The sequence below is a fragment of the Phocoena sinus genome, chromosome 4, assembly GCF_008692025.1.
Source record: "Phocoena sinus isolate mPhoSin1 chromosome 4, mPhoSin1.pri, whole genome shotgun sequence".
In the NCBI taxonomy this organism is placed as follows: Eukaryota; Metazoa; Chordata; class Mammalia; order Artiodactyla; family Phocoenidae; genus Phocoena; species Phocoena sinus.
In genome coordinates, this window is record NC_045766.1 from 40,836,734 (window position 1) to 40,853,368 (window position 16,635).

Below are 16,635 nucleotides of genomic sequence, written 5' to 3' on the forward strand. Positions count from 1 at the left end.
TTATTGGGCTCCTGTACTTATGAAATTTAATTTGTTTTTCTCCTGTTAATCTATCTTATGTCAATTTAATTATTAGGCCAGGCAAAGAAACTGGAAGGGAAGAAGGGAAAAGTTTTCTGCCCCTGCAGAATCATATTGTATAAAGACATTTTGTGATTTGCTTTCTTCACTTCATATTTACATTGTCTTTCCATCTCCTTAGTAATCCTGAAAAACCAGCTTGCATTGTTGCATTGGATTCCATAGGTGGAGACACTGTTATTACCAATTTGGTATGTGAGATAGTTAGTTTTATTTTTATATTATAAATAATGCTACAGTAAACATCCTTTTACGCATATTTTTGAGATCTTCTCTGATTATATCCTTAAAATAAGTTCCTAGAAGTGGGATTATTAAATCAAAGGTTATATGCATTTTGAGAAATACTGCCAAACTGCTCACTAGAAAGTTGTATAAATTTACTACTCCCACCAACAGTGTATCAGAGATGAAATCATTCAAGGCCTTCCACATTTTTCCTGACTTTTCTTTCCACCTAAATTATTCCAAATATATTCCTGTATAAAGCCTTTACTTCAGATCTGCCCTCAGTTACTGCTACACTGTTTTGATTTCAAACATCCTTCCATGGGTACCATCTCAGGGCCCTTCGCATACCTTCCTGGAAATGTCTTCATCCTCTTCATCCATCTCTGAATCATATGTCCTTAACTCAAATCCCTAGCCATCTGCAAAGCCTTTCCTGATTGTCGAATTTAGTAAACTACCCTTCCTTCTCTGAAGTCCTTCCATCCTCTATTGTCTGTGCCACCTGTATGTCAGTTGTCACATGCTGCCTATCCTTGTGAATTGTTTTTTTTTATGTATGCTTATACTGTTTCCTGAAAGGCTCGTATATTACAAAATTACACTTTAAAATGCTTTATGTTACCCATTACATACACAAATGTAGCTTTGTATATGTAATTGTATTGTAATCTGTATATGTATATAATAATATATAGTATAAAACTCCAGTGAGGGATCATAGTGAAAACTTAAGTCACCTTTTGGGTAACTGTCCCACCAGATCAAATCCTCCCCATTGTTTTAGTCACCAACAAAAAACAGGTATCCCTGTCGGGCCTGTCCCAGATATCCGGGAGGCTCGGACCCCAGCCTCTTTGAATTTAAACTTCCTTTGAACTATGCTTATCTAAATTAAAAATGATAGGAGCTCTTTTAAATCATAAAATTATGAAAAGAACAATCTGTTTAATGTCTAGAATCAGGAATTAAAGTCAATTTGACAAAGGATATATGCATATTGCAACAAAAAACCTTTAATCTGAATGATATAGGAAGTCTAGATACTGTTAGTGGTCAGAAATGATAGCTATTTTAAGAAATACTAAGATTGAAAACATCTTAATTAAGTCACATTATATAAATAGTTACATAATGCGAACATACTACAAGAATCTGAAAATTCTATAATTTCATGTTGCATTTAGATATAATGAGTGCTTCTTCATCATAACTAGATCACTAATGATCTAGTTAACTTTCCTGGCAATCTTAGAAGACAAGGTATATGAGAAAATAGTTAAAAGTGATATTCGTAATACTTTATAGAGTCCATCATCCTGCTGGAGTAGCATGACGATACTTTCAGAGAGGCATTAATTGTACAAATGAAGAATCGGAGAACTGAGGAGATTAAAACCTTGGTTAAAGCCATACAACCATAAGTGAGGTTCCCAGGTCTCACACCCAGGTCTGCCTGCTCTTAGTCTAGTTTACACTCAAGAATTTCTTTGCCTTTTAATTTGCTTTATTTTCCTCAAAGCACTTCCCAGCCTCTGGTAATATTATATATTTACTTGCTAACACTCACATGTAAGCTCTGCAAGGACAGGAGTAAAAATTCCTAATAAAAATTGCTCTTGGGGACTTCCCTGGTGGCGCGGTGGTTAAGAATCCGCCTGCCAATGCAGGGGACACAGATTCGATCCCTGGTCTGGGAAGATCCCACATGCTGCGGAGCAACTAAGCCCGTGCACCATAACTAATGAGCCTGTGCTCTAGAGCCCACGAGCCACAACTACTGAGCCCACGTGCCACAACTACTGAAACCCGTGTGCCTGCAGCCCGTGCTCAGAAACAAAGAGAAGCCACCGCAATGACAAGCCTGCACACCGCAACGAAGAGTAGCCCCCAATCACTGCAACTAGAGAAAAGTCCGCAAGCAGGAACGAAGACCCAATGCAGCCAAAACTAACTAACTAACTAAATAATTGCTCTGTTCCCTGCTGTATCCCAGACCTAGAGCAATGGCTGGCATCTAGAAGACAATCAATAAATATTTGTAAAATGTATACAAATTAAAAAATAAATCCATGTAATTTCAAGTTTGAATTGTTAGCAGTAAGATTGGCTTCTATGGCAGCAGTTTGAATGGCCTGATTCCTAGATCCGAGTTCTTCATTCATTCACTCATTCACTCTGCTTTGATTTTCTTCACATACCTTATCACGCATGAAACTTTAATATACACTTATTTATTGTCTCCTTCCTTTATTTTAATATAAGCTCCAAGAAAGAAGGGGTTTTGCCTGCCTTGTAAAGTGCTATATCTCCACGTAGAAAACAGTATCTGGCACATAACAGGTGTTTGAGAAATATCCCTTATCATGAATTAAATAAGTGTATTCATGTAAGAAACATTTGTTGAGCGCCTACTACACGGCTGGAACAATTTATCTTTAGTCTCATGAGGGAGTAAGACAAGTCAACAGAGAATTTTTTTTTTTTTAACATCTTTATTGGAGTATAATTGCTTTACAATGATGTGTTAGTTTCTGCTTTATAACAAAGTGAATCAGTTATACATATACATATGTGCCCATATCTCTTCCCTCTTGCGTCTCCCTCCCTCCCACCATCCCTATCCCACCCCTCCAGGCGGTCACAAAGCACCGAGCTGATCTCCCTGTGCTATACAGCTGCTTCCCACTAGCTATCTACCTTACGTTTGTTAGTGTATATATGTCCATGCCTCTCTCTCACTTTGTTACAGCTTACCCTTCCCCCTCCCCATGTCCTCAAGTCCATCCTCTAGTAGGTCTGTGTCTTTATTCCTGTCTTACCCCTAGGTTCTTCATGACATTTTTTCCCTTAAATTCCATATATATGTGTTAGCATATGGTATTTGTCTTTCTCTTTCTGACTTACTTCACTATGTATGACAGACTCTAGGTCTATCCACCTCATTACAAATAGCTCAATTTCATTTCTTTTTATGGCTGAGTAATATTCTATTGTATATATGTGCCACATCTTCTTTATCCATTCATCTGTTGATGGACACTTAGGTTGTTTCCATCTCTGGGCTATTGTAAATAGAGCTGCAATGAACATTTTGGTACATGACTCTTTTTGAATTATGGTTTTCTCAGGGTATATGCCCAGTAGTGGGATTGCTGGGTCATATGGTAGTTCTACTTGTAGTTTTTTAAGGAACCTCCATACTGTTCTCCACAATGGCTGTATCAATTGACATTCCCACCAACAGTGCAAGAGGGTTCCCTTTTCTCCACACCCACTCCAGCATTTATTGTTTCTAGAGTTTTTGATGATGGCCATTCTGCCGGGTGTGAGATGATATCTCATTGTAGTTTTGATTTGCATTTCTCTAATGATTAATGAAGTTGAGCACTCTTTCATGTGTTTGTTCGCAGTCTGTATATCTTCTTTGGAGAAATGTCTATTTAGGTCTTCTGCCCATTTTTGGATTGGGTTGTTTGTTTTTTTGTTATTGAGCTGCATAAGCTGCTTATAAATTTTGGAGATTAATCCTTTGTCAGTTGCTTCATTTGCAAATAGTTTCTCCCATTCTGAGGGCTGTCTTTTGGTCTTGTTTATGGTTTCCTTTACTGTGCAAAAGCTTTGAAGTTTCATTAGGTCCCATTTGTTTATTTTTGTTTTTATTTCCATTTCTCTAGGAGGTGGGTCAAAAAGGATCTTGCTGTGATTTATGTCATAGAGTGTTCTGCCTATGTTTTCCTCTAAGAGTTTGATAGTTTCTGGCCCTACATTTAGGTCTTTAATCCATTTTGAGCTTATTTTTGTGTATGGTGTTAGGGAGTGATCTAATCTCATACTTTTACATGTACCTGTCCAGTTTTCCCAGCACCACTTATTGAAAAGGCTGTCCTTTCTCCACTGTATATTCTTGCCCCCTTTATCAAAGATAAGGTGACCATATGTGCATGGGTTTATCTCTGGGCTTTCTATCCTGCTCCATTGATCTATCTTTCTTTTTTTTTTTTCTACGGTATGCGGGTCTCTCACTGTTGTGGACTCTCCCGTTGTGGAGCACAGGCCCCAGACACGCAGGTTCAGCGGCCATGGCTCATGGGCCCAGCCGCTCTCTGGCATGTGGGATCTTCCCAGACTGGGGCATGAACCCGTGTCCCCTGCATCAGCAGGTGGACTCTCAACCACTGCGCCACCAGGGAAGCCCTATCTTTCTGATTTTGTGCCAGTACCATACTGTCTTGATCACTGTAGCTTTGTAGTATAGTCTGAAGTCAGGGAACCTGATACCTCCAGCTCCCTTTTTCGTTCTCAAGATTGCTTTGGCTATTCAGGGTCTTTTGTGTTTCCATACAAATTGTGAAATTTTTTGTTCTAGTTTTGTGAAAAATACCAGTGGTAGTTTAATAGGGATTGCACTGAATCTGTAGATTGCTTTGGGTAGTAGAGTCATTTTCACAATGTTGATTCTTCCAATCCAAGAACATGGTATATCTCTCCATCTATTTGTATCATCTTTAATTTCTTTCATCATTGTCTTATAATTTTCAGCATACAGGTCTTTTGTCTCCTTAGGTAGGTTTATTCCTAGATATTTTATTCTTTTTGTTGCAATGGTAAATGGGAGTGTTTTCATGATTTCACTTTCAGATTTTTCATCATTAGTGTATAGGAATGCCAGAGATTTCTGTGTATTAATTTTGTATCCTGCAACTTTACCAAATTCATTGATTAGCTCTAGTAGTTTTCTGGTAGCATCTTTAGGATTCTCTATGTATAGTATCATGTTATCTGCAAACAGTGATAGCTTTACTTCTTCTTTTCCGATTTGGATTCCTTTTATTTCCTTTTCTTCTCTGATTGCTGTGGCTAAAACTTCCAAAACTATGTTGAATAAGAGTGGTGAGAGTGGGCAACCTTGTCTTATTCCTGATCTTAGTGGAAATGCTTTCAGTTTTTCACCATTGAGGATGATGTTGGCTGTGCGTTTGTCATATATTGGCCTTTATTATGTTGAGGAAAGTTCCCTCTATGCCTACTTTCTGCAGGGTTTTTATCATAAATGGGTGTTGAATTTTGTTGAAAGCTTTCTCTGCATCTATTGAGATGATCATATGGTTTTTCTCCTTCAGCTTGTTAATATGGTTTATCACATTGATTGTTTTGCATATATTGAAGAATCCTTGCATTCCTGGAATAAACCCCACGTGATCATGGTGTATAATCCTTTTAATGTGCTGTTGGATTTTGTTTGCTAGTATTTGGTTGAGGATTTTTGCATCTATGTTCATCAGTGATATTGGCCTGTAGTTTTCTTTCTTTGTGACATCCTTGTCTGGTTTTGGTATCAAGGTGATGGTGGCCTCGGAGAATGAGTTTGGGAGTGTTTCTCCCTCTGCTATATTTTGGAAGAGTTTTAGAAGGATAGGTGTTAGCTCTTCTCTAAATGTTTGATAGAATTCGCCTGTGAAGCCATCTGGTCCTGGGCTTTTGTTTGTTGGAAGCTTTTTTTTTTTTGCGGTACGTGGGTCTCTCACTGCTGCGGCCTTTCCTGTTGTGGACCACAGGCTCTGGATGCACAGGCTCAACGGCCATGGCTCACGGGCCCAGCCACTCCGTAGCATGTGGGATCTTCCCAGACCGGGGCATGAACCCGTGTCCCCTGCATCGGCAGGCAGACTCTCAACCACTGCGCCACCAGGGTAGCCTTTGTTGGAAGATTTTTAATCACACTTTCAATTTCAGTGCTTGTGATTGGTCTGTTCATATTTTCTATTTCTTCCTGATTCAGTATTGGCAGGTGGTGCATTTATAAGAATTTGTCCATTTCTTCCAGGTTGTCCATTTTATTGGCATAGAGTTGCTTGTAGTAAGCTCTCATGATCTTTTGTATTTCTGCAGTGTCAGTTGTTACTTCTCCTTTTTCATTTCTAATTCTATTGATTTGAGTCTTCTCCCTTTTTTTCTTGATGAGTCTGGCTAATGGTTTATCAATTTTGTTTATCTTCTCAAAGAACCACCTTTTAGTTTTATTGATCTTTGCTATTGTTTCCTTCATTTCTTTTTCATCTATTTCTGATCTGATCTTTATGATTTCTTTCCTTCTGCTAACTTCGGAGTTTCTTTGTTCTTCTTTCTCTAATTGCTTTAGGTGCAACATTAGGTTGTTTATTCGAGATGTTTCCTGTTTCTTAAGGTAGGATTGTATTGCTATAAACTTCCCTCTTAGAACGGCTTTTGCTGCATCCCACAGATTTTGGGTCATTGTGTCTCCATTGTCATTTGTTTCTAGGTATTTTTTAATTTCCTCTTTGATTTCTTCAGTGATCACTTCGTTATTAAGTAGTGTATTGTTTAGCCTCCATGTGTTTGTATTTTATTATAGATCTTTTCCTGTAATTGATATCTAGTCTCATAGCGTTGTGGTCAGAAAAGATACTTGAAACAATTTCAATTTTCTTAAATTTACCAAGGCTTTACCAAGATATGATCTATCCTGGAGAATGTTCCATGAGAAAAATGTGTATTCTGTTGTTTTTGGATGGAATGTCCTATAAATATCAATTAAATCCATCTTGTTTAATGTATCATTTAAAGCTTGTGTTTCCTTATTTATTTTCACTTTGGGTGATCTGTCCATTGGTGAAAGTGGGGTGTTAAAGTCCCTTACTATGAATGTGTTACTGTCGATTTCCCCTTTTACGGCTGTTAGTATTTGCCTTATGTATTGAGGTGCCCCTATGTTGGGTGCATAAATATTTACAATTGTTATATCTTCTTCTTGGATCAATCCCTTGATCATTATGTAGTGTCCTTTTTTGTCTCTTCTAATAGTCTTTATTTTAAAGTCTATTTTGTCTGATATGAGAATTGCTACTCCAGCTTTCTTTTGGTTTCCATTTGCATGAAATATCTTTTTCCATTCCCTTACTTTCAGTCTGTATGTGTCTCTAGGTCTGAAGTGGGTCTCTTGTAGACAGCAAATATGTGGGTCTTGTTTTTGTATACATTCAGCCAATCTGTGTCTTTTGGTGGGAGCATTTAGTCCATTTACATTTAAGGTAATTATCGATATGTATGTTCCTATTCACATTTTCTTAATTTTTTTCGGTTCATTATTGTAGGTCTTTTCCTTCGCTTGTGCTTCCTGCCTGGAGAATTTCCTTTAGCAGTTGTTGTAAAGCTGGTTTGGTGGTGCTGAACTCTCTCAGCTTTTGCTTGTCTGTAAAGGTTTTAATTTCTCCATCAAATCTGAATGAGATCCTTGCTGGGTAGAGTAATCTTGGTTGCAGGTTTTTCTCCTTCATCACTTTAAATATGTCCTTCCAGTCACTTCTGGCTTGCAGAATTTCTGCTGAAAGATCAGCTGTTAACCTTATGGGGATTCCCTTGTGTATTATTTGTTGTTTCCCCCTTGCTTTTAATATGTTTTCTTTGTATTTAATTTTTGACAGTTTGATTAATATGTTTCTTGGCATATTTCTCCTTGGATTTATCCTGTATGGGACTCTCTGTGCTTCCTCAACTTGATTATTTCCTTTTCCATATTAGGGAAGTTTTCAACTATAATCTTTTCAAATATCTTCTCAGTCCCTTTCTTTTTCTCTTCTTCTTCTGCAACCCCTATAATTCGAATGTTGGTGCGTTTAATGTTGTCCCAGAGGTCTCTGAGACTGTCCGCAGTTCTTTTCATTCTTTTTTCTTTATTCTGCTCTGCAGTAGTTATTTCCACTATTTTATGTTCCAGGTCACTTATCTGTTCTTCTGCCTCAGTTATTCTGCTATTGATCCCATCTAGAGTATTTTTAATTTCATTTATTGTGTTGTTCATCATTGTTTTTTTCATCTTTAGTTCTTCTAGATCCTTGTTAAATGTTTCTTGCATTTGGTACATTCTATTTCCAAGATTTTGGATCATCTTTACTGTCATTATTCTGAATTCTCTTTCAGGTAGACTGCCTATTTCCTCTTCATTTGTTCAGTCTGGTGGGTTTTTCTCTTGCTCCTTCATCTGCTGTGTGTTTTTCTGGCTTCTCATTTTGCTTATCTTACTGTGTTTGGGGTCTCCTTTTTGCTGGCTGCAGGCTTGTAGTTCCCGTTGTTTTTGGTGTCTGTCCCCAGTGGCTAAGGTTGGTTCAGTGGGTTGTGTAGGCTTCCTGGTGGAGGGGACTAGTGCCTGTGTTCTGGTGGATGAGGGTGGATCTTGTCTTTCTGGTGGGCAGGTCCACATCTGTTGGTGTGTTTTGTGGTGTCTGTGGACTTATTATGATTTTAGGCAGCCTCTCTGCTAATGGGTGGGGTTGTGTTCCTGTCTTGCTAGTTGTTTGGCATAGGATGTCCAGCACTGTAGCTTGCTGGTCGTTGAGCAAAGCTGGGTGCTGGTGTTGAGATGGAGATCTCTGGGAGATCGTCACCGTTTGATATTATGTGGAGCTGGGAGGTCTCTTGTGGACCAGTGTCCTGAAGTTGGCTCTTCCACCTCAGAGGCACAGCACTGACTCCTGGCTGCAGCACCAAGAGCCTTTCATCCACACGGCTCAGAATAAAAGGGAGAAAAAGTAGAAAGAAAGAATTACTAGAAGTAGAAAGAAAGAAAGGAGGGAGGGAGAGAGAGAGGGAGGTAGGAGGGAAGGAAGGAAAAAAAGAAAGAAAGAAAGAAGATAAAGTAAAATAAAATAAAGTAAGATAAAATATAATAAAGTTATTAAAATAAAAAAATAAGTATTAAGAAAAAAAATTAAAAAAGAAGAAAAGAAAAACAAAACGAACAAACAAACAAAAAAAACAGACGGATAGACCCCTAGGACAAATGTTGGAAGCAAAGCTATACAGCATAAATCTTTCTCTCAAGGTCCACCTCCTCAATTTGGGATGATTCGTTGTCTATTCATGTATTCCACAGACATCAAGTTGATTGTGGAGCTTTAATCCGCTGCTTCTGAGGCTGCTGGGAGAGACTTCTCTTTCTCTTCTTTGTTGTCACAGCTCCCAGGGGCTCAGCTTTGGATTTGCCCCGCCTCTGCGTGTAGGTCGCCGGAGGGCGTCTGTTCTTCGCTCAGACAGGACGGGGTTAAAGGAGCCGCTGATTCAGGGGCTCTGCCTCACTCAGGCCGGGGCGAGGGAGGGGCACGGAGTGTGGGGTGGGCCTGCGGCGGCAGAGGCCAGCATGACGTTGCACCATACTGAGGCGCGCCGTGCGTCCTCCCGGGTAAGTTGTCCCTGGATCCCGGGACCTTGGCAGTGGCGGTCTGGACAGGCTCCCTGGAAGGCGGGGTGTGGATAGTAACCTGTACTCACACACAGGCTTCTTGGTGGCGGCAGTAGCAGCTTTAGCGTCTCGCGCCCGTCTCTGGAGCTGCTTTAAGCAGCGCTCTTAATCGCCTCTCCTCGCGCACCAGGAAAAAAGAGGGAAGAAAAAGTCTCTTGCCTTTTCGGCAGGTCCAGACTTTTCCCCGGACTCCCTCCCGGCTAGCAGTGGTGCACTAACCCCTTCAGGCTGTGTTCACGCCACAAACTCCAGTCCTTTCCCGGCGCTCCGACCGAAGCCAGAGCCTCAACTCTCAGCCCCGCCCGCCCTGGTGGGTGAGCAGACAAGCCTCTCGGGCTGGTGAGTGCTGGTCGGCACCGATCCTCTGTGCGGGAATGTCTCCGCTTTGCCCTCCACACCCCTGTGGCTGCGCTCTCCTCCGCGGCGCCGAAGCTCTCCCCCTCTGCCACCCGCAGTCTCCGCCCGTGAAGGGGCTTCCTAGTGTGTGGAAACCTTTCCCCCTTCACAGCTCCCTCTCCCTGGTGCAGGTCCCATCCCTATCCTTTTGTCTCTGTTTATTCTTTTTTCTTTTGCCCTACCCAGGTACCTGGGGGGGTTTCTTGCCTTTGGGGAGGTCTGAGTTCTTCTGCCAGCGTTCAGTAGGTGTTCTGTAGGAGTTGTTCCACGTGTAGATGTATTTCTGGTGTATCTGTGGGGAGGAAGGTGATCTCCGCGTCTTACTCTTCCGCCATCTTCCTGGAAGCCCCCCAACAGAGAATTTTGACACAGGTAAGATTTAACTATAGAAGAAGGAAACACAGAGAGACCCCTAACCTGACTATGATGGGTCACAGAGAACTTTCCAGGTAGGATTTGTCCTGAGTCAAGCTTGAAGGGTGACAGCATATGCAAAGGCACTGGGCCAAGTGAGAATATGGCAAAGTGTTTGGCGTGCAAATATTTTGATATGAGACTAGGAGTTAGGGTTGGAGAAGGGGCCAGAGAAAGCTGGAAAGCCAAGGAGCTTCTATGATATGCTGGGATGTTGGACTTTATTCTGAGGTCAATGGAAGATTTTAAGCAGGAATTTGATGTGAACAGATTCTCTTTATTATTTCACTGTAAGCTTGAGAGGAAGGACAAGGCAGCAAAATTGATCCTCATATTAACTCCACAAAGTCATCAAGTTGTAGGTTTGACACGACAACTGAGCTCTTCAGTTTGTCAAGCACAGGCATGAGATGGAACTGTACAGCCCAATTAGCCTCCTTCCTGGTTGGTGAAGAAAGCTGGTTATGGGCTCAGCCTTTCATGAGTGGGAGGCTGGGGTGTGCCATGGCTCCATGAAGATGGTCTAATTCCAGTACAGCTCCTGGTGACAGTTTATGGGTATTTTTGAAATGCCTGCCAGGAGATTTCTCACTAGTGTAAAACTTAGAATTAAGTAAAAATCTAAATATCTAAAAATCTTGATAAGCTAGTAATTAATACTCTAACTCTAGAGTGCCAGTGCCCTAAGACCTCAGCTTTTATCAGAACCTCATGCCAGCCCAGGAAATCACACTGTTGTCCTGTCTGTCCTGTAGCTTGGAGCAGGGCGGGAGTTGACCACTAACCCTGGTTCCCCATACCATGAGATCAAAAAGTCATCTCTGCATTTGAAAGAGATGTGGAGTGTGTTCATGGGGGTAGTGGCTCAGCAAATCAGGTTTACTAGAGTCATGGGGCAGGTGGAGCAGGCTGGTCTCACCTCCTTCCCAACTTACCACTGATGTACCAGCCACCGGCTCTCGTGGGTAAGCTCTCGACAGCCACCCAGCATATGCCATAGTCCTACACTCTTGCCTTCCCCCATCCATGTCATGTGAAAGGACTCTTTTTAATAAATGAGCAAGTGTTCTATGTGACATTATCCAGAGATTATCTTTTCCATCTTCAAATCCTGTGACTGGGATCACTCAACAGCACTGTGATGTATTATTTTCAATGAGATGCCTTTCTTAACTGTCCAAATGCTGCCTGTTTTGCCCCTAAATCAATAAAGTGTGTTGAATGTTTGTTAAAAAAAAAAAAAAAAGTTGGTGACCTGTGGCCTTTTGGAAAGGCCACAGGTCACCAACTCCATGAAGTAGCAAATTGGTCCTTGTTTTGGAAAATCCTCCAGGTATTTATCCAGAAATATATGTTCATGAAATTCTGAAACATCATCAAAACCTGCTTCGTTGTTAATTGGGAACTCCCACAATTTCCCCTCTTTTGTCCACTGGATCATCTCTTCAAAACCATTCTGAAAGTGTTGTTCATTGACTGCTGCTAACTGCTTAGCAAATTTTTTTTTTTCATTTTGAAAAAGCTATTTACTTTTTTCCAAATACATGTTTTACAGGCCACTATGGGTCAGAAACATTCTATAAAAGAAAGCATTTTGATAGACATTGGAAATAATTTTAATAGAAGAAAAAGCTCGTATTTATCTAGATGTGGCTATGTTACACAGGAAGATTTCAGCATCCAAAGTGCAAAGACAAAATGACTGCGGCCTTTCTTGCCACTCAAAATATAGACAATCTTCCCTTACAGCCTACTCTTAATTATTAGTTGGGTGCCAAAGAGACGGTACACTGACCTTTAGAAGCAGGGCTTCTAAATGGACATGGGGGTGGGGGGTGTCAAGCATCAGAATGAATTCAACTTAGGAACAACCTGGCTTTGACCCCAACCAAACCCAAAGTCCAGCCAGAGGCCCATTAGAAATAAATATAAATCTTAGTATCACTTTTACAGGGTTGTGCCACTTAACACTATTAAACCTAATCAATTCAAATTAAAGCTAAGCACACTCCCATTATTAGTTCAGTCCTTACCGTATAGGAAGATAAAAACTCTCCTTTCCCTACTTTAATCATGCATACAATTTTAAGTATTAATACAAATATTACATTTAATACTTGGAGATTTTTTAAAATAATAAGGTGGGTGAGCAGAAAGTCAAAGTGATAATATGAATTAACTTTGAATCTCCAGTTTGTTGAGACCCTATGCCAATCTGTATCAGCAAAGCCTACTTCCACCTGTGTGTAATAGGGAGCTAGATAATAGGGGGCCTGCGAATGTATGTTGGGATAGAGGGATATGTGCCTCTGGGGGAAAACTCCCAGCCTAGTGAGAGAAAATGCTTGGTGAGGAGAGTGTCCGTTTACCCAGCTCACCTGTAGTTGGCCCTATGTATGAAAAGTATGATGTTAACTATATACCTATAGTAATCAAGGCTGGATGGTATTAAACAGACCCACATAAATATGTCCAACTTTTTAAAAAAAAAATTGAGGTCAAATTCCTATAACATAAAATTAACATTTTAAAGTGACATTTAGTGCATCCACAATGTTTTGCAACCACTGTCTCTATCTAGTTCCAAAACATTTTTATCACCCCAGGGGAAACCCTGTACCTATTAAGAAGTTGCTCTCAATTTCTCCTCTCCCCTGCTCCTGGGCACTACCAATCTGCATTCCCACTCTATGAATTTACCTTTTCAGGGTATTTCATGTAAATGGAATCACACAATATGTGACCTCTTGTGTCTGCCTTCTTTCACTTATATAATGTTTAGAGGTTCATCCACCTTGTAGCATGTATCAGTACTTCATTCCTTTATATGGCTAAATAATATTCCATTATATATATGTATGTGTATATATATATATATGTATACATGCTAAAAGTAGTGATAATACCAAATGCCAGAGAGAATGCCGAGAAACTAGATTCCTCATATATTGCTACTGGGAATGGCATAGCCACTCTGGAAAGATAGCTTGGCAGTTTTTTTTAAAACTGAACATGCACTTACCATATGACCCAGCAATTGTACTCTTGGGCATTTATCCCAGATAAAGGAAAACTTACGTTCACACAAACATCTATACATGAATGTTTATAGCAGCTTTATTTGTAATACCTCCAAACTGGAAACAAACTCTGGTACATTCATATCTTGGAATACTACTCAGCAATAAAAATTAATGAACTATTGATACACAAAACAACCTGGATGGATCTCAAGGGCATTATGCTGAAAAAAGTCAACATCAAGAGGTTTTATACTTTAAAATCTTTAAAGGCTTTATACACACTTTATAATTTCATTTGCATAACATTCTCAAAATGGTAAACTATAGTTGGAGAACAGATTACTGGTTGCCATGGGGCAGGGATAGATGTCGGGGGGATGTGAAGATAAATGGAGAGTATGAGCAGGATCCTTTGCGATTATGGAACAGCTCTGTATCTTGACTGTGGCTACATAAATGTATATACATGGGATTGCATATGCATATAGTGCATAGAAACACATACAAATGAGTGCATGTAAAAATTGATGAACATTGAACACTGTCTGTAGTCTAGTTAAGAGTATTGTACCGATGTCAGTTTCCTGTTTTGATCTTGTGTTCAACATGTTGCCACTGGGGGAAGCTGGATAAAGGGCATTATAAATGTTTTAAAATAAAAAGTTAAAAAATTCCCCTAGGTAGTGAGTAAAAATGCTTATAAAAACATAGAAGTATCTGTATTTTATTAATAACTTGAAAAAAAAGGCAATAATGACTTTGAACATAAGAATAGAAGTGTGATTTTAGGCCTTGCTGAACATTCTAGGTGAGTTAGAGGGAGTCCTTGCCCTCTAGGTGCTTACAGGCAGTGGGAAAGATAGTTCAGTGAATGGCACATTGTCTACTGGGAGGTGAGCATGTAAACAACCATATATAATCTCTGAGTCAAATAAATTGAATAATTACAAGCAAAGTGTGGCAGGAATTGAGAGGAAGGAGATTTTAAAGTGGTCTGAGGAGCTGGGGGGAAATTTATTGGAGGAGGTGATTTCTGAAGTGAAGCTTGAAGGATGGATCTGATTCTGAAGTTACAGAAGAGAGTAAGGAAGTTTTTTTTTATGTATATCCTAGACTTTTTGGTTATTATTTTCTTATTCAAACTTCTACTTTTTCTCCAAACATATTCTTTCATGCCTTTAGCCTATGAAATTAGATGTGTTTATATATGGTAAAAATTCACCATGGGGACTAGCTTGAGATGTTCTTTTTTTGAAGCCCAAAGAGCATTTAGAGTGACTCTGTGGTTCTTCAAAGAGAAATATTTTGAGAGAGAACTTGAAGTCCTGGGTTCTATTGCCATTTGCCTGGAGGTACCAACCTGCAGTCATGTAGCTGGGAACCCTGCTAGAATAAAAGAGTATTTCTTCCACCCTCATAGCTTTTTCTTTTTTTTTTTTAGGTCAGGAAGAACTTGAAAAATGAATTGAAGTTGAAAACTAAGTACTGCTGACAATAAAGAATATTGTCCCAGATAGGGACACAACAAATCATTGCAGGTGTTTACTTAAATTCAAGCTCCAGCCCAGAGGAGCCAAATTCCAAAGGAAAGCTAAATGCCAGATATAAATAGACCTGGAGCACAGGCAGTTTATTTCATCATTTATTGACATGAGAGATTTACATTTTACTTGGGTTGACCTTATCTTATTGGCAAGTGTTAACTGTATTATTTACCTAGTGAAGTTTTACTCTATTTTGGCAGACACGAATTTTTACTTTAGGAGAAGATTGAAAGAGCCCTTTAAACTATCTGTAGAGAAAAGATGCCCTTACAGAGCCAACCATTAGAGTGCACGTGCAATTATAGAAAGAACCTTGGATGTTTGGCTGAAATGAGCCCTGAAGATCACCTTATTCAATAGCTTTATTTCACAGGTGAGGAAACTGAGACCAGAAGAAAATGCTCCTTCTTCCTCAGAGAATAACTGGTTTTCAAGGTATTCATTCATTCGTTTGTTTGCTCAGTACCTTCTGAGTACCTAAGAGCCACATACTGTTCTGGGTGTTGGGGATATAGAGACCTGCACCAGGGAGCTTACCTAAGTGTGTTTGTGAAGGAGGGACTAGATAATTTTTAAAAAGTAGACAAATGAACTGCCCATTTCATCACAGAGTTAGGTGTTGTAAAGAAAAGAAGTCCAAGGAGAGGGACTTTCTAATGGGGGTGGGAGGAGCTCAGGGAGGGCCTTTTTGAGGAGATGACATTTAAGCTGAGGCTTGAATGATGAGAAGGAGCCATCTGTGTTAAGGCACTGTGGGAGATTGTTACAGGTTAGAGGAATTGCCTAGGCCCTGGGGCAGGAAGGCAGGTTCAAAGAGTCCAAAGCAGACCAGTGTATAGGGAAGGAGATGTGCTGTTAGGTGAAGAGCTTGAGGGCTGGACCCTTCAGGCCTTGTGGCTCTAGGGGGAGACTTTTGAGGCCATTGAGGGTTTAAACACAGGAGTTGTGGGAGCTGATTTATATTTTAAAAATATTTTGTTGAGTGTGATGTGGAATGGTAGAGAGGCAAGAGCAGAGGTAGGGAGGCTAGCACTGCAGGTCAGACCAGGCAAGAAAGTTCTGGCCCAACTAGATGGTGGTGGTAGAGGCAAGCAAGAGAAGTGAATGGATTTAGGATATATATTTGGAGACAGAACCCTTCAGACTGCAGTTCCTTTGGATGTGGGTTTGAGGACAAATGAGAAGGACTCAGAAGAACTGAGGTTTTTGGCTTAAGCGATTGGGTAGGACTGTCTCCTGAGATGGGCAGGTCTGGAGAGGAGCAGGTTGGGAACAGTGCCGGTGGGGTGAGAAATCATTTATCAGAAAAAAATCAGTAGGTATTGAGATCGAGAAAAACAGGAGTAGATCCATTTTGGCAGAGCAGTTAATAAAGGCCTCACTCAGAAGTTGACATTTAAGGTGAGATATGAAAGGTACGAAGAGCCAACAGAGAGAACATTCCAGATAGAGGGAACCATAGGTGCACAGGCACAAAGGGAGGAAACAGCAAGTCAGAGGTAAGCAACAGGAACTATTGTGGCTTCAGGGTGGGGAGTGAGGTAATCAGAAGAGTGGTTTCTGTTTTTCACATTGCTCAGGGACAGGTTTAACACTGTAACTTAGATGTGCAAAAAGAAATATTGCTTTTTCTCTCTGTAGAGCTGACCTGAATTTTCTCACAGCTGCCACCCTGAATGAGAGTTGAGAC